This window comes from Nerophis lumbriciformis, linkage group LG06 (genome assembly GCF_033978685.3).
Source record: "Nerophis lumbriciformis linkage group LG06, RoL_Nlum_v2.1, whole genome shotgun sequence".
Lineage (NCBI taxonomy): Eukaryota > Metazoa > Chordata > Actinopteri > Syngnathiformes > Syngnathidae > Nerophis > Nerophis lumbriciformis.
In genome coordinates, this window is record NC_084553.2 from 20,023,451 (window position 1) to 20,036,108 (window position 12,658).

Sequence of the window (12,658 nt, forward strand, 5' to 3'; positions counted from 1 at the left end):
GAAGTTTAACTTCTCTTCAAATGCCGAATTCCCAGTTCATACAAAGTACTCCACAATGCAGTATTCAAATGCGTAGTACATAGTACTGGCTCAGCTCTTCTCAATCACTTCTAGTTTGTCAATGGAAGAACAAGTAGTTGAGGTACTGAATGTAGACAAAGTTTGAAGATACGTTTTACTTTGTTTTGAAGCTCAGAGCTGAACAGGGTTCTGCAGCCACAGCTGAGAAAGGGTAATCATCTAGACCGGTCATTTATAACGTCACCGTATACCCCATTTTCTATTTAATTACGCTGATCCTCTGATAGGCTGCTTTTATCATCTGCTTGTGTTTGTCTGCCTTAACCCTTGAATTTGCACTTGATGTTTAGTGTTGTTGTATTGGTTGTGTGAATGCTGAATACCACAAATATGGTATTCTGCATCCAAAGTATTCTATGATTCTCATGCAATCATTATTTCTGCAGACAACTACTTCCATATGTTTTAACCAATTCTAATCTTTCCAACATTAAAATAATGTTTCCCTAATTCAGGACACGATGTCTAGCTAGTGACTCATTCCAAAAGATTCCCACATTTTCCAATAATTTCACATGTACTGAGACAACATTCCCATTTAAAACTAGGCCAGGCCCATATACATATATGTATATATACATACATACATATATGTATATATACATACATACATATACACATACACATATATATATATATATATATATATATATATATATATATATATATTTATATATATATATATACACATATATACACTAGAGATGCGCGGTTTGCGGACACAACCGCGTAGTCCGCGGATAAACCGCGGGTCGGGCGGGTAAAAATAGATTTTAAATACATGCGGGCGGGCGGCGGTTGAACCAATTCAGAAATATACATACATAGTTAAATGTTGTTACCCACATACGAAAAACGAGCAGCACTCTTTGAAACAGTCAATTATTCATCAGGCACTGCAGCACAACACAACACAACAGAAGAAGAAGAAAAAAAGAAAAAGATGGCACCACGTCCCAGCAACAAGTGGCGCAAGTGAGCGCTCCTTCAGCGCAGCAGGGCACATTTTAGAGGCCAGGCGCTCTCGCCTGAATCCTGGCACTGTAGATGCCATTTTATTCCTGCATATGCTAACAAAAAAAAAAAGGAAGTAGACATACGGTTGATTATGTTAAACGAATTAGTCTACATTACCTAGGCTATAAGCCCATGTCTAACCTATATTGAGTTCGGTCAGCTGAATAATTTTGATGGTTACGTGTTGTTTGGGCGCACTACAATGCAAAGGAATTAAGGCAATTGCGTTGTTTATTGTGGGTTTTTTCTATTCGAGATATACTACTGTGTGTTAATTATTTGGCCTCGCTTTCAAGTAAAGCGCATCTCCGATTGGCGACAATGTAAGGCTATTTAGCCTGCTTTGTTTGTCGCGACCGTCTATTTTCATTATAATTCAAGTTTGATGATAAAGTGCAGTCTGATGGGTTTGATTCCACCCCTTCAGCTATTTGCCTTGGCCAATAAGTTGTAGGTAATTTATCATTATTTATTGAATTTATTTTTGTTTAAATAGGGATGACATATATATGTTATTGTATAATTTAAGTTTGTGCGCGTGATTGACAGCCTAAGGCTTATGAGGCACATTTTTTATTTATTTTTTTATTTCAACTTAAAAACGTATGCGCCTATGTCTATGCCTACAACATAGGCTATGTGTTTATCTTTATTTTCCTGCCTGTCGTTGACAATGGAGATTGTCTGATATTTTGTCATGGCTGCAGATCAATCAATAAAGGTTCATCTTTGTCGCTAAATTCTTCACTGCTTCACTGTGCACCCCGCCCTCGTCCCTATTTGAACATTATAACGTTAACAAGTTAATATTCATTGAAATAAATTCAGAACATTTTTTTTACCTAACGAAAATATAGGCCTAGTCTTTCTAAAACATTTTTTAACTTCTTAAAAGCCTCGTTCTGCTTGCTGCAACTGCGCACACAAAGTGTGAGGAACGCACTCCTGATCTGAGGGCATTGGCAACAATAGTCAACACTTTCTTAATGGAAATGACAATAATATTATAATAATGATAAATAATATTATCACGCATGAAAATCTCTTAACCACTAATGCGTGGCCAAGAGATATTAATGCGTGGCACGCATTGAATGTCTCTGCTGCATTGGATCAGTCTCCTTTCTTTAACAGGCAAAAGCTTTATAACCTCACTAATGCCTTGCATCGTCTATATTAGATATATAACAACGGGCGGGTGGCGGGCAGTTGTGGTTTTGATAAAATGTTGGTTGGGGTGGATGGCGGGTGGATGACGACTTTTGTGATACGGTTGCGGATGAAATAATTGCCTATCCGCGCATCTCTAATATATACACATTAGGGCTGCAACAACTAATCGATTAAATCGATTAAAATCGATTATGAAAATAGTTGGCGATTAATTTAGTCATCGATTTGTTGGATCTATGCTATGCGCATACGCAGAGGCAATTTTATATATATATATATATATATATATATATATTTATTTATTTTAATAAACCTTTATTTATAAACTGCAACATTTACAAACAGGTGAGAAACAATAATGAAAAATAAGTATGGTGCCAGTATGATGGGGGTTCTTTCAATAAAATACTGTAAAGGATAGAAATGTAGTTTGTCTCTTTTATCCGATTATTAATCGAAGTAATAATCGACAGATGAATCGATTATCAAATTAGTTGTTAGTTGCAGCCATAATATATATATATATATATATATATATATATATATATCCTTCTTCTTCCGCTTATCCGAGGTCGGGTCGCGGGGGCAGCAGCCTAAGCAGGGAAGCCCAGACTTCCCTCTCCCCAGCCACTTCGTCCAGCTCTTCCTTTGGGACCCCGAGGCGTTCCCAGGCCAGCCGGGAGACATAGTCTTCCCAACGTGTCCTGGGTCTTCCCCGCGGCCTCCTACCGGTCGGACGTGCCCTAAACACCTTCCTCGGGAGTATATATATATATATATATATATATACACACACATACATGTATACACATACATATATTTATACACATACATACATATATTTATACACATACATACATATATATATATACACACATATATATATATATATATATATATATATACATATATACACACACACACACATTATATATATATATATATATGTATATATATATATATAAATACATATATATATATCTCTATATATACATACACACATTATATATATATATATATATATATATATATACATATATATATATATACACACACACACACACACACACACACACACACACACACACACACACACACACACACACACACACACACACATACATACATGCACTGTAACTGGGAAAATACAGTTTACATTTGGACCACCAATTGATTGGAATAGCATCCAAAATCTTATTTGGGAATTGTTTTTTCTTCAAACAAAACAAAAACAAAAAGCCACAGAGAAAAGTTGACTCATATTTCTAAACATATTTGTTTTGCTTTACATTGTTTTTTTGCACACGTTTTGTGCAAATTAGACAACTTTTGTTTTTGTTGTTTTCGTTTTAATTAAGATTTTGAAATATGCCAAAAAAGCTGCAGGTTGCAACTGGTAACTCCAATTAATTCATGAAAAATTACATTATACAACTAATTATTTTACCATGTAAAACTGTCGCACACCCATCCGTGATTCCACCAGCATGTCATAATTCCCAAACGGGGGAATAACCTCAAAGACTTCAACATGCCCGTTTGGTTGACCCCTGCCTACTGTCCTCTGGTGAAACGCACAAGACCCACAGTGAGGAGTGGCCCTGTGTGGCCCTGTGATTCAGCCTCTGTGCTCCAGGATGGCTTGGAGGGCACGTACTGGCGGCTGTTCGGAGCAGCAGAAGCCGCACAGGATAGAGAAGCGGACCTGTAGGAATATTTCTACACCTCATCTAATCATCTCAAAGTGTGCTCCACCATCAAGACAGTCACGGTCACCTGGAACCAGAAGCCCTGGTTGAATGCAGACTTGAGAGCACTGCAGAAGACTACAGATGATGCCTTCAGGTCAGACAAAGTATGAACACTCAGGGCAGCAAGAAGACTGGGCATCAAGAAGGCTACAGCCTTATAGTCACAAAAGATCCAGGGTCACTTTACCTCCAATGATCCTCGGCACATGTCGAAAGGCATCAAGTGCAGTACTCACTACAACCAGGGTGCACACTGCCCTAAGGACCCCTCCCTGCCTGATGACAATCTCTTCAGAGTAACCCCAGCAGATGTGAGGAAGGCCCTGCAAAGCCACATGCCCAGACAACATTCCAGAGCGGGTACTGAAGGACTGTGCCCACCAACTGACTGGGGTGCTAACGGACATTTTTAACACCTCGCTCCAGCGATCTTCTGTTCCAACCTGCTTAAAGACAACGTCCATCATTACTGTACCAAAGAACTCCACAGTGACAAGTCTGAATGGCTATTGACACAGGAGCCCTCACCCTGTCTTCCACAACCTCATCCCACAGACCTTGGTGAAGAAGAAGAACACGCTATGGATGAGTCCCTCACTGGGGAACTGGGTCTTTCTGACCGACAGACCACAGACATACAAAACAATGTCTCCTCGTCTATCACCCGCAGCACTGGCTCCCCCAGGGTTGTGTGCTGAGCCCACTCTTCTTCACACTACTGAACTATGACTGCAGTGCTATACACTCCAGCTGTAATATTGTAAAGTTCATGAACGACACAGCCGCCTGATTAAGGAGTCAGAGTACAGAGAGGTACTGCAACCACCTTTGCACCAATCTAAAAAACACTAAGGAGATAGTGGTGGACTTCAGGAAGCTCAGAAACCATCCTTCCCCCTGCACATCGGAGCAACAGCTGTGCAAGTGGTCCCCAGCTTTCAGTATCTTGGGGTTCATCAATCCAGGGACCTCACCTGTAGTCACAACACTTCCTGTCTGATCAAGAAGGCACACCAGTTTTCTACTTCCTTACGAAGCTGCAGAAGCACAAAGGAGCTTCATCCTTGGGAGCTTCTACAGGTGTGTAGTGGAGAGCCCCATGAACACCAGCATAATGGCGTGGCACAGCAGCAGTGGTAAAAGCTACTCAGAAAGTCATGGGGAGACTCATTCCTACCTCCACGGACATCTTCATCAGCAGATGCAGAGAGAGGTGTGTCTGCATCACCAAGGCGCCCACCCACACTGCACACCCTCTCTTTGATCCCCTACCTGCAGGTAAGAGGCTGCAGAGCATACGGAGTAGGACCACCAGACTGAGGAAAAGCTTCTTTCCAGAAGCTGTTAGACTGTTGAACTCCAATGGTGCTCAGTAGTTATGGATAGCATCACAACTGTCCTTAACTGGGCTTTTATTTGGTTTGCTGTCATTGTTTTTGCATTCTAATTGCATTACATGGTCAGAATCTTTTCTTTTTTCCTATTTTTCTATTATAATCTTAATATATTCTTATTAACCTATGCTATTCATTCATAATATATTCCTATTAACGTATGCTTTTTATAACCTACTTTATTTATACCATATTATATTTAAAACACTACTTATGTATCGTTCTTGTGGTACTCATTGAGCTAAATCTGTGGCCATCTCAATGTGTTTCATGTGTGTTGGTATGAAATAAATGTACTTGAATCCTAAATGTTTTTAACAAATCTTTAATAATGAATGTGCGAATACAATCTGTTAACAAAAACAATAATTAAAATAATGTTCTGATTTCAAAAGACAACTGAAATGAAATTATTTGAAAAACACATTTAAAATTGTTTGATGCAAAATCAATGTACTAAATAAATGATCTATACCAGTGATTCTCAAACTGTGGTACATGTACCACCAGTGGTAGGTAGGCTCTATCTAGCCATCCATTATCTACAGCTTGTCCATTTTGGGGGTGGCGGGGGGTTGCTGGAGCCTATCCCAGCTGCACTCGGGCAGAATGTGGGTTACACCCTGGACAAGTCGCCACCAACATTCACACTCACATTCACACACTAGGGCCAATTTAGTGTTGCCAATCAACCTATCTCCAGGTGCATGTCTTTGGCTCTAACTACTGGCACGCCAAAAAATAAAAAATAAAAAATCACATCGTAAATGCACAGCGTTTTATTTTTCCATCTTCAAACACAGTGTTACTGTTCAAACTGTGTGTAATGATAAAGTGCAATATTAAACAATATTAAATATACTTGTTAAATAAAACCTCTGCCTTCTTTTTAATGAATACATAGACCTACCACACTACTGTATTTTAATGTTGGTCATTATGGTGGTACTTAATGAAAAATGTTTGAGAACCATTGATCTGTAATTGATACAATTAATATTGTCAAATATTGTTTTGAAGAATGGTATAATGGTTTGCCTTTGTGTGCAGACATGATGGACAAACATCCTGAGTCTTTGAGATCAGAACTAAATCTTTGAAAAGAATAATCCATCCATTTTCTACCGCTTGTCCCTTTTGGGGTCGCGGGGGGTGCTGGAGCCTATCTCAGCTGCATTCGAGCGGAAGGCGGGGTACACCCTGGACAAGTCGCCACCTCATCGCAGGGCCAACACAGATAGACACTCACATTCACACACTAGGGCCAATTTAGTGTTGCCAATCAACCTATCCCCAGGTGCATGTTTTTGGAGGTGGGAGGAAGCCGGAGTACCCGGAGGGAACCCACGCAGTCACGGGGAGAACATGCAAACTCCACACAGAAAGATCTCGAGCCCGGGATTGAACTCAGGACCTTCGTATTGTGAGGCACATGCACTCACCCCTGTATCACCGTGCTGCCTGTAAAGAATAATGTCCAACTATATTCTATATAGTTTAATAAATACATGAAAATGGATACAAATAAATTACAATCATTTTATCATATACATGTATATTTTTTCTAACTGTATAAAACAGCATATTGATTTTAGTGTGCAGACATGAGGGACACCTTGGCTTATACTCTTGGGACTTTTGCAGCCCAGCAGAGGACAAACACCTACCTTTGTCTCTCCAGAGAGCTGAGTCCCCGCTTTGAGGATCTCTCAGCTGCTTTACAACAACATGCACACGTCTTCCTTTCCTTTCCTAAATCCTAGGATGTGGTGCACAGCAGCACACCTGTGGCCCCCAGCGGCCACCGCGTGCATGGTATTTATTTACCATTCATCACGGAGCAAACGGCGACGAATAAAGATGAGAAGGAGCTAATGAAGCTTACCGGAATGTTGCAAACAAGCCGTCCTGGCTGCTCCACAGGTTCGGGGCTGTGCTGTGCCGGTGCAGACGTGCCGGTACCGGTGTGCGGAGACGCTGTGATTCTTGAGAGTCGCGCACAAGCGTGCAAAAGCTCTATTTACTCCTCCTGCGAGGAGGCCACGCCCCCCGCGTGTCCCCGCGCTGCCTGTTCTGCTGCGTGCGTGTGCGCGTCAGCACATTAGTTGGACTTTATTTCCAACATGCGCACAATTACAAAAATATTTATGGATTCCATTCGAGACTCAGCTGCAAAGTGATTTAAAAAGTGTGTTGTCACTCTAATTATACACACAAACATAACTTTTACTGGTCATGCTAGCCATGACATATCCAGACAATAGACGACGTTTGTGGGCAGCACTGTGGGGAACAGGGGTTAGTGTGTCTGCCTCACAATACGAAGGTCCTGCGTTCGATCCTGCGCTCTGGATCTTTCTGTGTGGAGTTTGCATGTTCTCCCCGTGACTGTGTGGGTTCCCTCCGGGTACTCCGGCTTCCTCCCACCTCCAAAGGCATGCACCTGGGGATAGGTTGATTGGCAACACTAAATTGGCCCTAGTGTGTGAATGTGAGTGTGAATGTTGTCTGTATATCTGATGAGATGGCGACTTGTCCAGGGTGTACCCCGCCTTCCGCCCGAATGCAGCTGACATAGGCTCCAGCACCCCCCGCTACCCCCGAAAGGGACAAGCGGTAGAAAATGGATGGATGGATGGAGACGAAGTTTGTCAAATTGTTGGCCCGACTCAAACAATTCCAATTAGAATGTAATCAAGTGCAGGCTCGCTCAGTGCAAAACCACAACACAGATTCAACCACAGCTGGAAGAAGAATCAACATTCCCACTAATATTGTATCAACACACTACAGCACCTCAGAATAGCAGTTTATTGTGACGCAGCTCATATTTGGAAAAATTAATATTGCTAAACAGTATCAGTCGTGGAGGGCAGCACGGTGGAACAGGGGTTAGATAGGCGCTGATCCCGTGGGTGCTTCGGGGCCTGAGCACCAGTGGACAATGCCGAGCATCCACGTGGGATTGATGGCAAATTCTTTCTCACCACCAAGCAAAAACCGCGCATGCTCAGAAAAGTAGCGTCAGACTTACCGCCCGTCCTATGAGGGTTAGTGCATGTGCCTCACAATACGAAGGTCCTGGATTCAATCCCCAGGCTCAGGGTCTTTCTGTGTGGAGTTTGCATGTTCTCCCCGTGACTGCGTGGGTCCCCTTCCTCCCACCTCCAAAGACATGCACCTGGGGATAGGTTGATTGAATGTGAGTGTGAATGTTGTTAAAAAGTTAAAGTACCAATGATAGTCACACACACACTAGGTGTGGTGAAATTTGTCCTCTGCATTTGACCCATCTCCTTGTTCACCCCCTGGGAGGTGAGGGGAGCAGTGAGCAGCAGCGGTGGCCACGCCCGGGAATCATGTTTGGTGATTTAACACCCAATTCCAACCCTTGATGGGAGGTAATGGGTCCCATTTTTATAGTCTTTAGGATGGCTCAGTCTGGGTTTGAACTCAAGACCTACCGATCTCAGGGTGGACACTCTAACCACTAGGCCACTGAGTAGGCTGTCTATCTGTGTTGGCCCTGCCATGAGGTGGTGACTGGTCCAGGGTGTACCCCGCCTTCCGCCCGAATGCAGCTGAGATAGGCTCCAGCACCCCCCGCAACCCCAATAGGGACAAGCGGTAGAAAATTGACGGATGGGGTATCAGTCATTGAAAGGAATTGAAATCAATTCAATCAGTGCTAGGTTCCCCAAAACTGCACTCTTTTGATATGTAGCATGCAAAACAAATGAGTTGGGAAATTGTGTTAGATGTAAATATAAACGGAATGCAATGATTTGCAAATCATTTTCAACCCATATTCAGTTAAATATGCTACAAAGACACAGAGTTTGATGTTCAAACTGATAAAAAAAAAATTTTTTTGCAAATAATCATTAACTTTAGAATTTGATGCCAGCATCACGTGACAAAGAAGTTGGGAAAGGTGGTAATAAATACTGATAAAGTTGAGGAATGCTCATCAAACACTTATTTGGAACATCCCACAGGTGAACAGGCAAATTGGGAACAGGTGGGTGCCATGATTGGGTATAAAAGTAGATTCCATGAAATGCTCAGTCATTCACAAACAAGGATGGGGCGAGGGTCACCACTTTGTCAACAAATGCTTGAGCAAATTGTTGAACAGTTTAAGAAAAACCTTTCTCAACCAGCTATTGCAAGGAATTTAGGGATTTCACTATCTACGGTCCGTAATATCATCAAAGGGTTCAGAGAATTTGGAGAAATCACTGCACGAAAGCAGCTAAGCCCGTGACCTTCGATCCCTCAGGCTGTACTGCATCAACAAGCGACATCAGTGTGTAAAGGATATCACCACATGGGCTCAGGAACTCTTCAGAAACCCACTGTCAGTAACTACAGGTGGTCGCTACATCTGTAAGTGCAAGTTAAAACTCCCTTATGCAAGGCGAAAACCGTTTATCAACAACACCCAGAAACGCCGTCGGCTTCGCTGGGCCTGAGCTCATCTAAGATAGACTGTTACAAAGTGGAAAAGTGTTCTGTGGTCTGACGAGTCCACATTTCAAATTGTTTTTGGAAACTGTGGATGTTGTGTCCTCCGGACCAAAGAGGAAAAGAATCATCCGGATTGTTATAGGCGCAAAGTTGAAAAGCCAGCATCTGTGATGGTATGGGGGTGTATTAGTGCCCAAGACATGGGTAACTTACACATCTGTGAAGGCGCCATTAATGCTGAAAGGTACATACAGGTTTTGGAGCAACATATGTTGCCATCCAAGCAACGTTACCATGGACGCCCCTGCTTATTTCAGCAAGACAATGCCAAGCCACGTGTTACATCAACGTGGCTTCATAGTAAAAGAGTGTGGGTACTAGACTGGCCTGCTTGTAGTCCAGACCTGTCTCCCATTGAAAATATGTGGCGCATTATGAAGCCTAAAATACCACAACGGAGACCCCCGGACTGTTGAACAACTTAAGCTGTACATCAAGCAAGAATGGGAAAGATTTCCACCTGAGAAGCTTAAAAAATGTGTCTCCGCAGTTCCCAAATGTTTACTGAGTGTTGTTAAAAGGAAAGGCCATGTAAAACAGTGGTGAACATGCCCTTTCCCAACTACTTTGGCATGTGTTGCAGCCATGAAATTCTAAGTTAATTATTATTTGCAAAGAAAAAAAATTTTTTTTATGAGTTTGAACATGAAATATCTTGTCTTTGTAGTGCATTCAATTGAATAAGGGTTGAAAAGGATTTGCAAATCATTGTATTCCGTTTATATTTACATCTAACACAATTTCCCAACTCATTTGGAAACGGGCTTTGTAGTACTGACAACTACAGTACTTTTTTGAAGTAATGTAATAGTAACGCACAGCATTTACCTTGTGGAGCAGACTTCTACGCTAACTCCTGCCAGCTGCTTCTCTGTCAAACACACCATCAGCAGCTTCTCCATGTATTCATGGATGAATTTAGATAATATTTTAGAATTCTTGGGTGGCGTTAGAGTCATTCTGCTTCAGTATGTTGCAGACTAGCAGTGCTACACTCCACATGCTTCTCCAAGTTAGCAAACTACACGCGTGTCATGTTTTTTGATGATTCCTTTCTTTAATTTATATATCATCCGCTTCTTCCTCTCAGCGCTTTCCTTTTCTTTCCTACAGTCAAACACATTGTCACTGTTCTCACTGTGTGTAACGTTACAGTGGTCAATGATATTAAATATACTAAAAACCTCTGCCTTGTTTTTAATGAGTACTTGGGCCTACTATGCTACTGTATTTTAATGTCGCTCATTATGGTGGTATTTGGAGAGCCAAGTTTTTCGGAGGTGGTCCACCCATCTATCCATCCATCTTCTTCCGCTTAACCGAGGTCGGGTCACGGGAGCAGCAGCCTAAGCAGGGAACCCCAGACTTCCCTCTCCCCAGCCACTTCGTCCAGCTCTTCCCGGGGGATCCCGAGGCGTTCCCAGGCCAGCCGGGAGACATGGTCTTCCCAACGTGTCCTGGGTCTGCCCTGTGGCCTCCTACCGGTCAGACGTGCCCTAAACACCTCCCTAGGGAGGCGTTCGGGTGGCATCCTGACCAGATGCCCGAACCACCTCACCTGGCTCCTCTTGATGTGGAGGAGCAGCGGCTTTACTTTGAGCTCCCCCCGGATGACAGAGCTTTTCGGAGGTGGTAATTGGTGAAAAAAAATTGAGAACCACTGCTTTAGGCTAATGTTAGCGAGTAAGACCAGATTTCTTGGTCGGATCCACTGACTTTCACAATATTATGCTAGACCCACTCAACGTCCATTGCATCCGGTCTCCCCTAGAGATGGGGGTGGGGGGGCGTGGGGGGTGTCACCCACATCTGCGGTCCTCTCCAAGGTTTCTCATAGTCATTCACATTGACATCCCACTTGTTGTGAGTTTTTCCTTGCCCTTATGTGGGCTCTGAACCGAGGATGTCGTTGTGGCTTGTGCAGCCCTTTGAGACACTTGTGATTTAGGGCTATATAAATAAACATTGATTGATTGATTGATTGATCTTTTGAAGTTCACTGTGACATTTGCTACGCCAATCAGTGGTAGAGAGGCTCCTAATCCAAATGTTTGCTCAGCTCCAAACCCCAAAAATTGTATGATGAGGTACCGCTGTAGTAAATTCTGTAAAATGTGTAAACTACTTTTTCAGATTGCTGGTTAGAGGCTGATTTGGACCCCTGCTGTATCAGGCCCAATATTAACTCATACAAAAAACAGTTTTAATTAATAACATGTTCCAAAAGGTCATTTTAAGAAATAATGTATAGTAAATCCAATTAATCTGATCACAATCACAAAACACATTTTCTAGGTAACAATTATGATTTTACATGGAGAAAACAATCTGACATATATATAAATGATGAATGAAATGTATAAATGAGCATTTACCATCACTTTTACTTTTAACTGAAGCCAAGATGACGTGGGAGGACGCAATTTGTATACTTTGAATCCTTCCCAACCAGGCCCGGCCCTAACCAATCTGGCGCCCTAGGCAAGATTTTAGGTGGCGCCCCCCCACATCGGCAGTGAAGTGTATATACTCACAAGAAACCGAATAGCTTTGTCTTTGACCTTTTTTTTTACTTAAAGAAAGCAAATTAACAATCAGAATAGTTAACAAGATTTAAAAAAAAAAAAGAATAAATAAATGAATACAAAAAATAAAAAATGAATATATGAAATACAATATTTTTTACATACATAAACACAAAATAAAACGTGT

The 12,658-nt window shown here is 42.0% G+C and overlaps 1 protein-coding gene across 1 annotated transcript in view; it reads right to left on the reverse strand.

The window, feature by feature from the left end:
• cemip (cell migration inducing hyaluronidase 1) overlaps nucleotides 1–7,550 on the reverse strand; it is a 344,459-nt gene extending 336,909 nt beyond the window's left edge. Inside the window, exon 1 of the mRNA XM_061963866.2 lies at nucleotides 7,302–7,550. The gene's annotated coding sequence lies outside the window, so the exon portion shown is untranslated. The remainder of the gene's footprint in view (nucleotides 1–7,301) is intronic.
• Nucleotides 7,551–12,658: the final 5,108 nt, after the last annotated feature.